The sequence below is a fragment of the Oncorhynchus clarkii genome, chromosome 20 (genome assembly GCF_045791955.1).
Source record: "Oncorhynchus clarkii lewisi isolate Uvic-CL-2024 chromosome 20, UVic_Ocla_1.0, whole genome shotgun sequence".
Lineage (NCBI taxonomy): Eukaryota > Metazoa > Chordata > Actinopteri > Salmoniformes > Salmonidae > Oncorhynchus > Oncorhynchus clarkii.
The window spans coordinates 48,948,291-48,964,976 of NC_092166.1; the positions used below are offsets into that span (position 1 = coordinate 48,948,291).

At 43.4% G+C, this 16,686-nt stretch overlaps 1 pseudogene; it reads right to left on the bottom strand.

Annotated features, from left to right (window-relative positions):
- LOC139376454 (ubiquitin carboxyl-terminal hydrolase 31-like) overlaps positions 1-16,686 on the bottom strand; it is a 53,922-nt pseudogene that overhangs the window by 25,980 nt on the left and 11,256 nt on the right.

Sequence of the window (16,686 nt, forward strand, 5' to 3'; positions counted from 1 at the left end):
CCTTTCCACAGAGGGTTCTACCTGGAACAAAAATAGTTATCCTATGGTGACAGACGAAGAATCCTTTTGGAACCCTTTTTTCGAAGAGTAGAAGTTTCATAACCAAAACAGTCAGGACATGAAGTGCAATTGGCAGCAATGCTACCAGGCTATATCTAATATCATTCAACTGTCTGAGATGAAATCCCCAGCTTGTAACTGATGGAATGAACAAAAGCGTGCCCAAAAAAAGTTTAGTTACCTTCCTGGGTGGTCTGCTGCTGGGCAGGACCATGTTGTTGAGGTCCTCGTGAACTCTGTCCAGCAGCCACAGGAGGAACTCCTGTGCATCGTGCTGGGCATTGCCCCGGAACTGCAGGGCCCTCTTCGACACGACATTCTGGAGCACAAAAATTAAATGGTTAAGGGTTATAAGTTAATATCAGACATAAAATCATTTTAGGTGGATCTTCAAATGGATACATTTATTTTATTTTTTATTTAACTAGGCAAGTCAGTTAAGAACACATTTTTATTTACAATGACGGCCTACCAAAAGGCCTCCTGCGGGGACGTGGGCTGGGATTAAAAATAAAAAGCACAATATAAATATAGGACAAAACACATCACAACAAGAGAAACACCACAACACTACATAAAGAGAGACCTAAGACATCAACATAGCAAGGCAGCAACACATGACAACATAGCATGGTAGCAACACAACATGGTAGAAGCACAAAACAAGATACAAACATAATTGGGCACAGATAACAGCACAAAGGGCAAGAAGGTAGAGACAACAATACATCACACAAAGCAGCCACAACTCTCAGTAAGAGTGTCCATGATTGAATCTTTGAATGAAGAGATTGAGATAAAACTGTCCAGTTTGAGTGTTTGTTGTAGCTTGTTCCAGTCGCTGGCTGCAGTGAACTGAAAAGAGGAGCGACCCAGAGATGTGTGTGCTTTGGAGCCTTTAACAGAATGTGACTGGCAGAACGGGTGTTGTATGTGGAGGATGAGGGCTGCAGTAGATATCTCAGATGGGGAGGAGTGAGGAGTGAGCATCAACCAATGAGTCTTGCGATGGGTATACAGAGATGACCAGTTCAGAGAGGAGTATAGAGTGCAGTGATGTGTCCTATAAGTAGCATTGGTGGCAAATCTGATGGCCGAATGGTAAAGAACATCTAGCCGCTCGAGAGCACCCTTACCTGTTGATCTATAAATGATGTCTCCGTAATCTAGCCTGGGTATGATGGTCATCTGAATCAGGGATAGTTTGGCAGCTGGGGTGAAAGAGCAGCGATTAAAATAGAGGAAACCACTAGATTTAACTTTAGCCTGCAGCTTTGATATGTGCTGAGAGAAGTACAGTGCACTGTCGAGCCATACTCCCAAGTACTTGTATGAGGTGACTACCTCAAGCTCTAAACCCTCAGAGGTAGTAATAAACACATGTGGGGGGAGGGGCATTCTTCTTACCAAACCACATTACTTTTTTTTTGAGGTGTTCAGAACAAGGTTAAGGGTAGAGAAAGCTTGTTGGACAGTAAGAAATCTTTGTTGTAGAGCATTTAACACAAAATCAGGGGAGGGGCCAGCTTAGTATAAGACTGTATCATCTGCATATAAATCGATGAGAGGGCTTCCTATTGCCTGAACTATGTTGTTGATATAAATTGAGAAGAGCGTGGGGCCTAGGATCGAGCTTTGGTGTACTCCCTTGGTGGCAGGCAGTGGCGGAGATAGCAGATGTTCGGATACACTGCACTCTTTGATAGAAATAGTTAGCAAACCAGCCCAAAGAGCTCTCAGAGACACCAATACTGCCTATCCGGCCCACAAGAATGGAATGGTCTACCGTATCAAAAGCTTTGGCCATGTCAATAAAAATAGCTGTACAATATTGCTTAAAATCAAGGGCAATGGTGACATCATTGAGGACCTTTAAGGTTGCAGTGACACATCCTTAACCTGAGCGGAAACCATATTGCATACCGGAGAGAACACTATAGACATCAAGAAAGCCAGTCAGTTAATTATTGACAAGTTATTCCAACACTTTTGATAAACAGGGCGAAATATAAATAGGCCAATAACAGTTAGGATCAGCTTGATCTCCCCTTTAAATAAAGGTTGAACCGTGGCTGCCTTCCAAGCAATGGGAACCTCCCCAGAAAGGAGAGACAGGTTAAAAAGGTCAGAGATAGGCTTGGTGATGATAGCAACCTTAAAGGCAGCAACCTTAAAAGAAGAAAGGATCTGAACCAACTGACCCAGATGTTTTTTTGAGGTCAAGTTTAAGGAGCTCCTTTAGCAGCTCAGACTCAGTGACCGCCTGCAGGGAGAAACTTTGTAGCGGGGCTGGGGGAAAAGAGGGAGGAGCGTTGGGGATAGTCGCATTAGAAGGGGTTGGAGATGAGGAAATGTTGGATGGGCAAGGAGCCATGGCTGAGTCAAATAGGAATCCTGACTTAATGAAGTGGTGATTAAAGAGCTCAGCCATGTGCTTCTTGTCAGTAACAACCATATCATCAACTTTAAGAGACATCGGCAGCTGTGAGGAGGAGGGTTTATTCTCCAGGTCTTTAACCGTTTTCGAGAACTTCTTGGGGTTAGACCCACAGAGAGAGAACTGCCCCTTAAAAGTAACTAACTTTGGCGTTCAGGATAGCCTGAGTGCACTTATTTCTCATTTGCCTGAACGAGAGCCAGTCAGCCTGAGTATGCGTGTGCCGAGCCTTTCGCCAAATGCAATTCTTGAGGTGGAGTAACTCTGCAAGATCAAGGTCGAACCAGGGGCTGAACCAGTTTTTAATTCTCACTTTCTTGATTGTTTATTAACAATACCACTGAAAATATAAAAAAATAAGGTCCAAACATCTTCGACAGAGGGGATCAAGCTGATTCTATACCATTTTACAGAGGCCAGTTCAAGAAAGAAGGCTTGCTCATTAAAGTTTTTTTGCAAGCGTCCTTGACAAATCAGGACAGGTCGTTTCACTGAGCAGCCATTACGAACACAGGCTGTAAAACAGTGATCACTAAGGTCATTAAAGAAAACACCAGACTGATACCTATCAGGATATCAGTCTTTTCTAGGTGTTTGGAGTCAAACCTTGTGGGATTGGTAATAATCTGAGAAAGATTTAGGGAGTCCCATTGCATGTCCCAGTTTAGATCACCTAGCAGGACAAATTCAGACTTAGTGTAAGGTTCCAGGAGAGAGCCGAGGACAGGTAGGGTACAGGCCGGGGCTGATGGAGGACGATAACACCCAGCAACAGTCAACAAAGAGATATTTGAAAGTTTAATGCTTAAAACCAGCAAAGAATTGGGGCTAGCAACAGTAGGCGGGCCAGAGTGTACATGCACATTTCCAGATATCATTAGCAGTAATACAATCAGGGCACGGCATAGGACAGTGCTGTGCTGATTTATGACATCTGAATGTGCATCAGATGGCAACAAGATCATATTGTACAGCAATTTCATCAGGTAACATGAATACAAAGCCGGCAAGTTGTGGTTAGAATAGGATGGGAGGCCAAAAGTCTGTGTAACCAATAGAGAGTCAGAGTCCTGAGTGTGGGAACAAACATAGTCTGTCCCAACGGTTGGGTAAAGAATGTTTATAGTCAACAAAATATGCAGGAGTCATGAGGCAAATAGCAAAATGCACAAGAAAAAATGTAACATATAATGACTTGGGGCTCGCCATTGTAAGTTCAGAGTCCCTCGTCCCAACAGTGCATGTGTGCTGGAGGCGAGCGAATGCTCGGGAAAGGGGGGGATGTGGGGGGGTACCTGTACCAGACAGGGGGAGACAAACCAGGGTAGATGGTGAACAGATCGCCAGGTGGAATCCAAGCAGCAGTGCAGCAGGCGTCACACCCACTTGGGAGAAGCTTTTATTTCTGGAGGCAGATCTCTTGTAGAAAATGCCAGTGGATGGTCTTTGAACAGAAGGAGGGGGCTTCAAATACTCCTGCCACTTGTTGGGCCCAAAGGCCTCGACACATTACTCTACACCTTAGTGCTAATAGAATTTGTATCTGGTCTGTCCTTGCAAGCCTGGGAGCCTTAACTAAGCATTCAGTCCCCATAAAATTCATCATTGTAATGTACTTTATTTTTTATTTTTGTATTTTTTTTCTTGGCTTTCAAAATAGCATCAGACCAAACACTACTCACTCAGCTCCAGGTTGGATGGTGTCCTCAGGTCTCTGCTGTTTGTTTGCCAGAGCACCCTATGGATAGCTAGGAACAATAAAACCTTGGAAGTAGTAATCTCTCCAGTTAATTTTGGTCAAAATTGCTGTAGAGTTGAAGCAAACCAAAATGCTGGTTGGAAAAGGCAGTATCGCAACATTGTGACGAGAGAAAAAAAGAACTCTGAAAAGACTTTCAGGAAATGACACTTTAATAGCTGGGTGAGTGACAGGTTTAGTCATTGGAGGACACCCCAGTGCGTAGTGACAGAGCCATCATTTCAGGCCAGCTGTAGTCACTAGCTATCAAATCTGACACAAGGTCAATGATGCAACCAGAAGACTGAGCACTGTTCCTCCCAGTAAATCCCAGAGGGAAACTATTCTTATGTTCAAACCACTACCACTGTTCCTCCCAGTAAATCCCAGAGGGAAACTCTTCTCATGGTCAAACCATTAGCACTGTTCCTCCCAGTAAATCCCAGAGGGAAACTCTTCTCATGTTCAAACCATGAGCACTGGAGCACCCAGCAGTGAAATGCAATAAAAGAGCAAGCACTCAACCCAAAGCCTCTGTGTGCATATTAAAGGGGAAATGTACAGTAGGTCTAAGATGTGCACTGTATCATTGCATGCCACAGTAAATATTTATTCAGAAAAATAACTTAAGTTAAAGAAAGCTTGTTTAACACATCTGCATAATCTGCCTATGGTATTTAAGTGTAGTGCAGTATAATACAGCCAGGGAAACTACTGATATGTAAATACACAATTACATTTGTATAATGGGCCAAATTAGGAAATGACAGTGGTAGTTAGACAATGTATTACTCAATCCTGTAATGGAGATGCAGGGAGTCGGGAAGCAGGTGCAGTTGGTAAGTTTTAAAGGAACAAACATGGAGTAAATACAAAAAACAAGAGTAGCGTCTAAACATGAAAACAACACTTACACACACACACACACCCCCCCCCCCCCAGGGAACTGACAGCATAGGCGGGGCTTCCCTCGATGTCCAGGGGAGTTGGAGGTGTGTCGTGGGGGACAACATCAGCCAGGGGACCAGGAACCACCGGCCTGAGGATGGAAACTTGTAAATGGGGTGAGATCCGGTAGTTAGTGGGAAGCTGTAGTCAGTATGTTATCACATTGACCCTCCGGAGGACTTTGAATGGCCCCACCAGGTTCCTGGTGGAGAGCCAGATGCGATCACCAGGATGGAACACAGGAGCCTCCCTGGCGGCAGACAGCACATTGGAGCCTCATGTGGGCAACATTCCAAACCTCCTCTGCGTGCCGGAACCACTCATCCACCACATGGGCTTCGGTCTGGCTCGAGGTCCACGGGGCCAGGGCCGGCTGGTACCCCAGGACACACTGGAAGAGAGACAACCCGGTGGAGGAGAGATGAAGTGAATTCTGGGCGTACTCCGCATACTTCCTGCTGGCCTTGACAGTGACTCCTCAGAAACCTCCCCAGCTCCTGGTTGGTCCTCTCCAACTGCCCGTTGGACTGAAGCCGGTACCAGATGTGAGGCTGACCGAGACCCCCAGCTTTTCCATAACCGGGACGTGAATTGGGTCGGAGACAATGTCCTTAAGAAGGCCATCGTTCCGGAAGATCTGCTGGAACAGCGCCTCAGTGACCTTGAGAGCAGTAGAGACACCAGAGAGAGGGATAAAATGGCAGGATTTGGAGAATCTGTCCACAACAACCATAACAGCGGTAAAACGTTCCGACGGAAAGATCAGTAACAGAATCTATGGACAGTTGGGTCCAAGGCTGATGAGGCACAGGATGGAGTCTCCCTGCTGGAGCGTGCCAGGGAGATTTGGTTTGGGCACAAATAGAGCAGGAATTGACATAGCGTGCGACCTCCTGCGCCATGGTGGGCCACCAGTACTTAGCGGAAATGGATTGAGTGGTGTGGGTGATACCTGGGTGTCCAGCGTCAAGGGATGTGTGAGCCCAGGTCAATAGCCGATCCCTAAAATCCGTGGGAAAGTAGGTGCACTCGAGAGGACAGGTAGCAGGCATGGGTTTCCTCTCCAGAGCCTAGCAGATGTCCACGTCTATGTTCCAAAGCACGGGGCAACGATCAAGGAGGGCGGTATGGCGGTTGGGAACCTCTCCCGAATCGTGGAGACACCTGTCTCCCTCCAGAATCCTGGGCGGTATGGCAGGGTGAAGTGTAATCCATTAAAGGGCCCACCTTGTTTGGTGCAAGTTGAGCCGCCTCACCTGACACCCAAGCATGTCCCGGAACTCCTCATGTACTCCAGGTTCCGATTATCTGTGAGGATGAGAAATGGGTCCATGGCGCTCTCCAGTCAGTGTCTCCACTCCTTTAATGTCAACTTCACCGCCAGGAGCTCCGGTCACAGACTTCATAGTTCCTTTCTGCAGGAGACAGTTGTTTTTTAGAGTAGTATGCACGTGAATACAATTTATCATGACATTGTGACAGGACGGCTCCCACTTCTGAGGCGTCCACCTCCACCACGAAGGGCAGCATATGATCTGGGTGTTTCAGCAACGGGGCGGAAGTGAAACGCCCCTTCAGTAGGCGGAAGGCCTCATCGGCTGCAGGACTCCTCACCAACTTACATGGACCACCTTTGTGGATAGAGGTGAGAGGAGAGGCGATGGAGATTAAGTTCTTGATGAAGCGGAGGTAGAAGTTGGCAAACGCCAAAAAGTAGTCCCTTTACGGTGTTTGGGACTGGCCATGACCTGACTGCATCTACCTTCCTCTCCTCCATAACCACTCCCTGCGGGCTGATCCGATATCCCAAGAAGGAGACGGTGGCCTGATGGAACTGGCACTTCTCCGCTAGGACGTACAGATGGTTCTCCAGGAGGCGTCCCAGGATTACCCGGACGTGGCGAGTTAATACACGACCACCTGACACCCAGGCATGTCCTGGATCACCTCATTCATGAGTACCTGGAACACAGACGGAGGACTGGCTAATCCAAAAGGAATCCCCAAGGACTCGTAGTGCCCAGACATCGTGGTGAAGGCCAAAGTAAATACGCAACCACCTGACGCCCAGGCATGTCCTGGATCACCTCATTCATGAGTACCTGGAACACAGACAGAGCACTGGCTAATCCAAAAGGAATCCCCAAGGACTCGTAGTGCCCAGACATCGTGATGAAGGCCGTGTTCCATTCACCTCCCTTCCGGATCAAATTGTAGGCACTCCACAGGTCCAGCTTAGTTTTTTTTTAAACGTGCCCCACGGAGCTGTTCGATGGCTGCCGGCACCAACGGGAGGGCGTAGCGGTACACGGTGGCGATGGCATTGAGACCTCTGTTGTCAATACACAGACAAAGACCCCCCTCCTTCTTGGCCATGAAGAAGAAACCTGACGACACATGGGAGGTGGTTGGGCAGATAAAACCCTGTTGGAGAGCCTCCTGGATGTACTCCTCCATAGCCACCGACAGGGGATAGATGCAGCCGCACGGAGGTGCCGAGTCTGTAAGCAGGTCGATGTCACAGTCCCAGGGGCGATGAGGAGGGAGACATGTGGCGTGTGTGTCTTGCAGAAAACCTCCCGGAGATTCTGGTAATCCTCCGGGATGCCGGCCTGAAGGGAAACCACAGGACTCTCACCCGATGTGGAACCACAGGATAAGGGAAAGTCGGTGTTCCGAAATCCTGGTGCCCAGGCAGTGATGTCTACCCTTGACCAGGGGAAGGTGGTGTCATGGTGTTGGAGGCAAAGGATTACTTTGTGTACAGGTGCCTGGATGATGAGGAAGGGAAGGCTTTCTTGGTGCTGTGATGTGTGTGTGTGATTGTTCCAGATCCCAGTGGTCGGTTGTCCAGCGCTTGAACCAGAAATGGAGAGGAGAGCGGGTATGATGTTCAGGGAGGCGGCAAGGCCCTGGTCAATAGAATCCCCCGCTGCACCGGAGTCCACTAGAGTTAAAGAAACAACACAAGGGACAGCCAGCAAGTGAAATCGGTACTAAAAAGGGTTTGGTGGAGAGTGATGGAATACTCACACCTAACCCAGGAGACGGATGATCATGCTGCCTTCCCTCTGCTCTAGTGGCTCCTGGGTTGGGACGTAGAGGACACCGCTGGATGCTGCCACTGTACGGAAGGTGAGGATGTATTCAGCAGCGGTCTGGTCCTCCTGCCTTAGTTGAAGTAGGCGCTCAACCCCCTCTCTGCCCTCCGGTGGATGATCGAAGACTCCTCTGAACAGAGCCATGAACCTATCATAGGAACCCAGCTCCTCCCCTCTCCCAGATGGCCGTTGCCCATTCCAACACCCGCCCGGTCAGCAGGGAAATAACTGTGGCAACCTTGGACCTCTTGGTGGTGGGGGCTCCCATCTGATGAGTAAAATAGAGGGAGCACTGGAAGAGGAAGCTACTGCATTTGTCTGGGAGGGAAAAATGGGCATCGCTGACCTGGGCGGACTGCTGAATGGGCTGTGGTGCTAGCTCGCTGGGTTGACTCATGGTAGAGGATTCTCCACTCATTGGCGGTGACACTCCTTGAAGAAGATCTAGACATTGAAACAGTTGCGCCAGCTGGTCGTGGTGTTGGCCAAGTAGGTCTCTCTGTTCGTAGTCCACCTGGAAGATGTCTCGGTTGGCTGCTGCTTCCATTTTATGAATAGGTAGTATTCTGTAACGGCGACGCAGGAAGCAGGTGTAGTCGGTGAGTTTAACAGGAACGAACTTGGAGTAGAAACAGGAGTAGCATCTAAACATGAAAACAGGAAACAATACTATCTAATGGGTAATACAATGGAGAGCTAGATAAAGGGGAAGTAATCAGGGAGTGATGAAGTCCAGGTGTGCCTCATGATGGGGTGCAGGTGTGCTGAATGATGGATTGCCAGGATTGGTGGTTAGTAGCCCAGCGACGTCGAGCGCCGGTGCGGGGGAGCGGGAGTCGATGTGACCGATCCAGTAATCGCTGTAATGGAAAATGGATAGGGTTATCCCCTTGTGTATCTACTGTATTGTTAATGTCTCGTTAATGAGTTGTAAGTGATCTCAAGTTTGGTTCTCAGGGGTAACTCAGACAGTAACTCATATTGAACATAGCTGTGATACGAAAAGGGTGTATACTCTATACCTTCTTCTGTCAATGGTGGGAACTCAAGTTAGCTCCAATACAATATGGCTATTGACTACCAGGCAATTTGATGATGCAACCTGGGTAAAGCATGAAGAAAATTGGTGTAAGAGTAGCCTAAACACTATATACTTTACATTTTAGCCCAGCTCAGAGATATTGTGACAAGGCCAGCCATCACCTTGTGCACTTAAAGGCTTAAATACTTGAGACGCAGAATAAAACTGCATATGCAAATGCGCTACGCTAAATGCTAAATGTACTCGTTACAACTCAATCTTTGATCAAAATTCACAAGCAGGGTATTGAATTAAAGCTACACTCGTTGTGAACCTAGCCAGCAAGTCAGATTTTTAAAATGCTTTTCGGCGAAAGCATGAGAAGCTATTATCTGATAGCATGCACCCCCCAAAATGCCAGCACGACACGTAAACAACAGATTTTGCGGTAGCCGGCGCTACCCAAAACGCAGAAATAAAATATAAAACATTCATTACCTTTGACGAGCTTCTTTCTTGGCACTCCTATATGCCCCATAAACATCACTATTGGGTTTTTTTTTCGTTTAAATCGGTCCATATATACCCAAAATAGCTTTGTATGGAAGCTGTGTCATTCAGAAAAAAACATAGTTTTTAAACGCTGCGTAATTTTTTAAAATTAAAAAAGTCGACGATAAACTTTCACAAAACACTTAGAAATCCTTTTGTAATCCAACTTTAGGTATTAGTAAACGTTTATAATCTATCAAAATGATTACAGGGCGATGTATTTTCAATAGGTCTTCGCTTGCAAATGAATGGCTGCTAATGTCTTCATCAACTACATCCGGGTGAAGACTGGGAAAATGGATGCCAGATTACAATTAATTCAATTGAAAATGAGGACAATGGCGACATCGTGTGGAATTTGTATGAATTGCAGGCAGGTCGATATTAAATTCTGTTCTCTTTTAACAACTCGTGGAAGTGACTTATGGAAATTATTTTTAGCTTTCAGAGAGCAGATTTTCTTGCGTTTTTCAATGAAACACACGATCTGTTATAGTCACAGCCGTGATTTAACCAGTTTTATAAACTTCAGAGTGTTTTCTATCCACACATACTAATCATATGCATATACTATATTCCTGGCATGAGTAGCAGGACGCTGAAAAGTTGCGCGATTTTTAACAGAATTTTCGAGGCAGGTCCAAGATACTGTTGTGAAGAAGTTTAAAGCCGGATTTGGATACAAAAAGATTTCCCAAGCTTTAAACATCCCAAGGAGCACTGTGCAAGCGATAATATTGAAATGGAAGGAGTATCAGACCACTGCAAATCTACCAAGACCTGGCCGTCCCTCTAAACTTTCAGCTCATACAAGGAGAAGACTGATCAGAGATGCAGCCAAGAGGCCCATGATCACTCTGGATGAACTGCAGAGATCTACAGCTGAGGTGGGAGACTCTGTCCATAGGACAACAATCAGTCGTATATTGCACAAATCTGGCCTTTATGGAAGAGTGGCAAGAAGAAAGCCATTTCTTAAAGATATCCATAAAAAGTGTCGTTTAAAGTTTGCCACAAGCCACCTGGGAGACACACCAAACATGTGGAAGAAGGTGCTCTGGTCAGATGAAACCAAAATTTAACTTTTTGACAACAATGCAAAACGTTATGTTTGGCGTAAAAGCAACACAGCTCATCACCCTGAACACACCATCCCCACTGTCAAACATGGTGGTGCAGCATCATGGTTTGAGCCTGCTTTTCTTCAGCAGGGACAGGGAAGATGGTTAAAATTGATGGGAAGATGGATGGAGCCAAATACAGGACCATTCTGGAAGAAAACCTGATGGAGTCTGCAAAAGACCTGAGACTGGGACGGAGATTTGTCTTCCAACAAGACAATGATCCAAAACGTAAAGCAAAATCTACAATGGAATGGTTCAATAATAAACATATCCAGGTGTTAGAATGGCCAAGTCAAAGTCCAGACCTGAATCCAATCGAGAATCTGTGGAAAGAACTGAAAACTGCTGTTCACAAATGCTCTCCATCCAACCTCACTGAGCTCGAGCTGTTTTGCAAGGAGGAATGGGAAAAAAATTCAGTCTCTCGATGTGCAAAACTGATAGACATACCCCAAGCGACTTACAGCTGTAATCGCAGCAAAAGGTGGCGCTACAAAGTATTAACTTAACTGGGCTGAATAATTTTGCACGCCCAATTTTTCTGTTTTTTATTTGTTAAAAAAGTTTGAAATATCCAATAAATGTCGTTCCACTTCATGATTGTGTCCCACTTGTTGTTGATTCTTCACAAAAAAATACAGTTTTATGTCTTTATGTTTGAAGCTTGAAATGTGGCAAAAGGTCGCAAAGTTCAAGGGGGCCGAATACTTTCGCAAGGCACTGTACATTGATTGATAGGTTACACTATATTTAGATACCTAAAATCATAACAGGACGAAATAGGGTTTTTCTTTATATTTTACAATTTTCTACATTGTAGAATGATAGTGAAGACATAAAAACTATGAAATAACATATAGCATCATGTGGTAACCAAAAAAGTGTAAAATAAATTCTTCAAAGTAGCCACCCTTTGCCTTGATGACAGCTTTGCACAGGAGATTAGCTTAAATGGTCGACTTTGGGCACAAAAATGGTCAAACTGTTCCTCTTTCTCAATTTTAAACGGAAATGGGGTGTGTCTTTAGTGGTTCATCTGTGTGTCATTCCGGTCATGCACGCTGCAACCGACAATGCTAGTTGTTAGCTAAGCTAGCCACTGTAACTAGCCAGTATGTGTTGACGTCATTTTTGGAATGAAGCTGTAGAGATTGGTAAGAAACTTCTGTAGCCAAATATCTTATTCATCCATTTTCTTTTGTTTTTAAGCATTACAGTGTGTTCGGAAAGTATTCAGACCCCTTGACTTTTCCACATTGTGTTACGTAACAACAATATTCAAAAATGTATTAAATTAATATTTTTCCTCATCAATCGACACACACAATGACACACATAATGACAAAGTGAAAACAGGTATTTAGAAATGTTTGAAACCATTTTAGAATAAGGTTGTAACGTAACAAAATGTGGAAAGAGTCAAGGGGTCTGAATTAATTTCCAAATGCACTGTAAATGACCTGGTAGGATGATGCATTGATCAGTTATTTTGTTTAAAGCCGTTATTGACCAAAGTCGACCTTTATAGTAACTGTCCAGTTTTTCCAGATTTTATGAAAAATTATTTACAATGTGAAATTGTTTTATCTCCCAAAAAACATAATTAAGTACAGCACCAGTCAAAAGTTCGGACACACCTACTCATTCCAGGGTTTTTCTTTATTTGTACTATTTTCTACATTGTAGAATAATAGTGAAGACAAACTATGAAATAACAAATACAGAATAATGTAGTAACCAAAACATTGTAAACAAATCAAAATATATTTTATATTTGAGATTCTTCAAAGTAGCCACCCTATGCCTTGATGACAGCTTTACACACTCTTGGAATTCTCTCAACCAGCTTCATGAGGGAGTCACCTGGAATGCATTTCAGTTAACAGGCGTGCCTTGTTAAAAGTTCATTTGTGGAATTGATTTCCTTCTTAATGAGTTTGAGCTAATCAGTTGTGTTGTGACAAGGTAGGGGTGGTATACAGAAGATAGCCCTATTTGGTAAATGACCGAGTCCATATTACAGCAAGAACAGCTCAAATAAGCAAAGAGAAATGACAGACCATCATTACTTTAAGATATGAAGGTCAGTCAATGCGGAACATTTCATTAACTTTGAAAGTTTCTTCAAGTGCAGTCACAAAAACCATCAAACGCTATGATGAAACTGGCTCTCATGTGGACCGCCAAAGGAAAGGAAGATGCAGAGTTACCTCTGCTGCAGAGGATAAGTTCATTAGAGTTACCAGCCTCAGATTGCAGCCCAAATATATTCTTCACAGAGTTCAAGTAACAGACATCTCAACATCAACTGTTCAGAGGAGACTGCATGAATCAGGCCTTCATGGTCGAATTTCTGCAAACAAACCACTACTAAAGGACACCAATCAGAAGAAGAGACTTGCTTGGGCCAAGAAACACGAGCAATGGACATTAGACCGGTGGAATTCTGTCCTATGGTCTGATGAATCCAAATTTGAGATTTTTACTTCCCACTCGGCGTCTTTGTGAGACGCCGAGTAGGTGAACGGATGATCTCTGCATCATCCCACAGTGAAGCATGAAGGAGGAGGTGTGATGGTGTGGGGTTGCTTTGCTGGTGACACTGTTGATGATTTGTTTCGAATTCAAGGCACACTTAACCAGCATGGCTACCACAGCATTTTGCAGTGAAAGGCCATCCCATCTGGTTTGCGCTTAGTGGGACTATCAATTATTTTTCAACATGACAACGAGCCAACACAGCTCCAAGCTGTGGACTTGATGATACTTGATACAGTTCAATTTTTATTATTATTTTGTTTTAGGCCTTCCCCAACCCATAGCCCTAAACTTAACCCCTCGGAATTAATACCTAAACTTAACCTTTTGAGTTGTTTCTGTTTTCACCCTGTAACCACACGGAATTAACACCTCTAACCATGCAGAATGAATGTGTCAAAAATCTACGTTCATCCATAATAAGGGAAATTCGGAAGTGAAACTGAGATCAGGTTGGTAGGTGTACCCCAACAACAGTGTTTTTTCTCCAATTTATGCTTTGGCAACAAATATAAGTATAGGATGATTCAACAACATGATTTGGGTACATAGTATGTGAGCGGAGATGAAGCGGAGAAAGCCAAATTTGACTGGAGCGTGGAGCGAGACTCCCAAAGGCTGGAGTGTCGGCCTTCTTGTCCGCTCCAATATAACTCCAGTAGTGTTCCAGTAGAGCTCACTTCACGAGCTCAGGGCATGCTCGGGCCAGCATGCATTTATAGTCCACTTGTGTGCTGCTATAGCCCCTTGCTCTAGCTACTGTGAGGGAGTTTGCAAAATATCTTCACAGGTGCTAAATCAAGGTGACTTACAAAGATGAGGCACAAGAGAGGGAGTGTGGTGAAACAAGTGTGGAGAGGATGTCCTCCGCTGCTGGATGGCTCACCATCGCTGGAGTCTGAAGCAAGAAGAGCCCAACTCATGTTCCTAAAAATGAATTCTAATAATGAATTCAAAAGCACTAAGTCATTTTTCATTTAATTTGGATTTAATTCTAAGTAAGTCACAGTCTATATGCGCAATTTATAGACTACAACGATTTCATACAACAAAATGTTGTTTAAATGCTGAGAGCTTTATGTCCCTTCCAGCCTATTGTGTTGTACTCGCAAATGCTTCAATGTATTTCTTTGTAGGCTATAGCCTTGAAATAATTTAAATACTATAGCCTAAAAAATACATTTTCGTTAGGCTCCCTTGTCTGTCTTCTGACCTATTTAGAGTGTTTTTATGCTGTTTAATTTGACATTTGAAACAATGTTTGCTTCTTACATTCGCCTTTTCATGTTTATTCAATTACTTTTCATTAAAATCTTCCACATGGTTTGGTTTTAATATTTAAAAAACAATTGGTAGGTCCAGGTAGTCACAACAATAGATGTGTTGGTTAAATTGTGATTTTAATGAATGGAGCGAACAAGGAGCGCCGGAGAGGTGCGCAAGCACTGCTCCGTGAGCGATCAATGGCTCACATGCTCTGTTTGGGTATGAGTTAACGTAATATGAACTTTTAAGTGACATTTTCACTGGACAATTCATTTAAAACTGCAACATTTTATCTTAGCCTCATTGCAAAATGTGTAGAGTAACAGGCCATTTCCTTTAAAACTGCACGATTTCCTCATCTTCATGGCAAAACATGAAAAATAGCATGAGATGAGCTATAAAACAGCACATTTTTCTCTCTGCCCCATTGCAGGAAATGTGCTTTAAAAACGGCAACAAAAAAATCTGACTCATATGAAAATGTATAGAACAGCATTTTAAACGGCACATCTTTCTCTCTGTCCCATGGCAAAATGTGTTGAAATACAGGAAGTTAGCCATTTCCCCTGAACACACAAATTCTCATCCCTCATCCTTCCACTTATTTCTATTTTGCTCTGTTTATCAAAAGTGTTGGAAACATTTGTCAATAATCAACTGACTGGCTTTCTTGAGGTCTATAGTATTCTCTCTGGTATGCAATCTGGTTTCTGCTCAGGTTATGGATGTGTCACTGCAACCTTAAAGGTCCTCAATGATGTCACCATTGCCCTTGATTCTAAGCAATATTGTGCAGCTATTTTTATTGACTTGGCCAAAGCTTTTGATATGTAAGGGAATACCCCCCTGAATTGGACAAAAATGAATGGCAACATATTGGCATTGGACAAACCATATACACGATATCCAATACCACCCAAAGTGGCGTTGATTCATGCAAAGTATATGGCAATTGCCAGTTGTAACACTTCAAAAATCCAACAGGGGGCGAGTGCGCTCCACCGGGGTTTTTCATATTGGAAATGCAACCCAAGTCAACATCCAAAAGCAAAATTTTGAAAAAAGGATTTTTTTTTCAAAAACTTATCACCCCTTAAAAAAGTGCTTTCTGGGCCGTTTTTCGAAATTCTTTCGATTTTTTTTGTCAATTACACATGTGTAAGAACTGTATTAATATATTTTTGTCCAATTTTGTTATCATATTTTATTTTTTTTAATTACATGCGCATAAGGCATATGTTTTGTCCATTTGGAATATGATTTCATAGGAAGTCAAAAGTCAAAAGTCAAAAATGTCAATTTTATAAAAAACTTCACACACCCTTAAAAAAGTGCTTTCTGGACCGTTTTTCAAAATTCTTTCGAATTTTGTGTCAATTACACACGTATAAGAACTGTATCAACATACTTTATTCGTATTTTATTATCATAATTTTTTTTAATTTTTTTTTTACTTGTGCATAAGGCATATGTTTTGTCCATTTGCAATATGATTTAATAGGATGTCAAAAGTCGAAAATTAGATTTTTTTTAAAACTTTAAAAACAAAAAAAAAGTGCTTTCTGGACCGTTTTTCGAAATTGTTTCGATTTTAAGACAATTAATCATGTGTAAGAAGTGTATGAATATACTTTTGTAAAATGTTATTATCATAATATTTTTTTTTTACTTGTGCATAAGGAATATGATTTGTCCATTTGCAATATGATTTCATAGGAGGTCAAAAGTCAAAGTCAAAAGTCAATTTTTTTGGGGCCAAAATTGACTGAACTGATGAACTCGGGACGGCCGGGCAGTGATAGTTGTTCATTTCCATCACTCGTTGTGTTGATTTCATCATGTCCATTTGGTGATGTTTTTTCACTATAGAATCATATTGCAAATGCACGTGCATTTGCAAT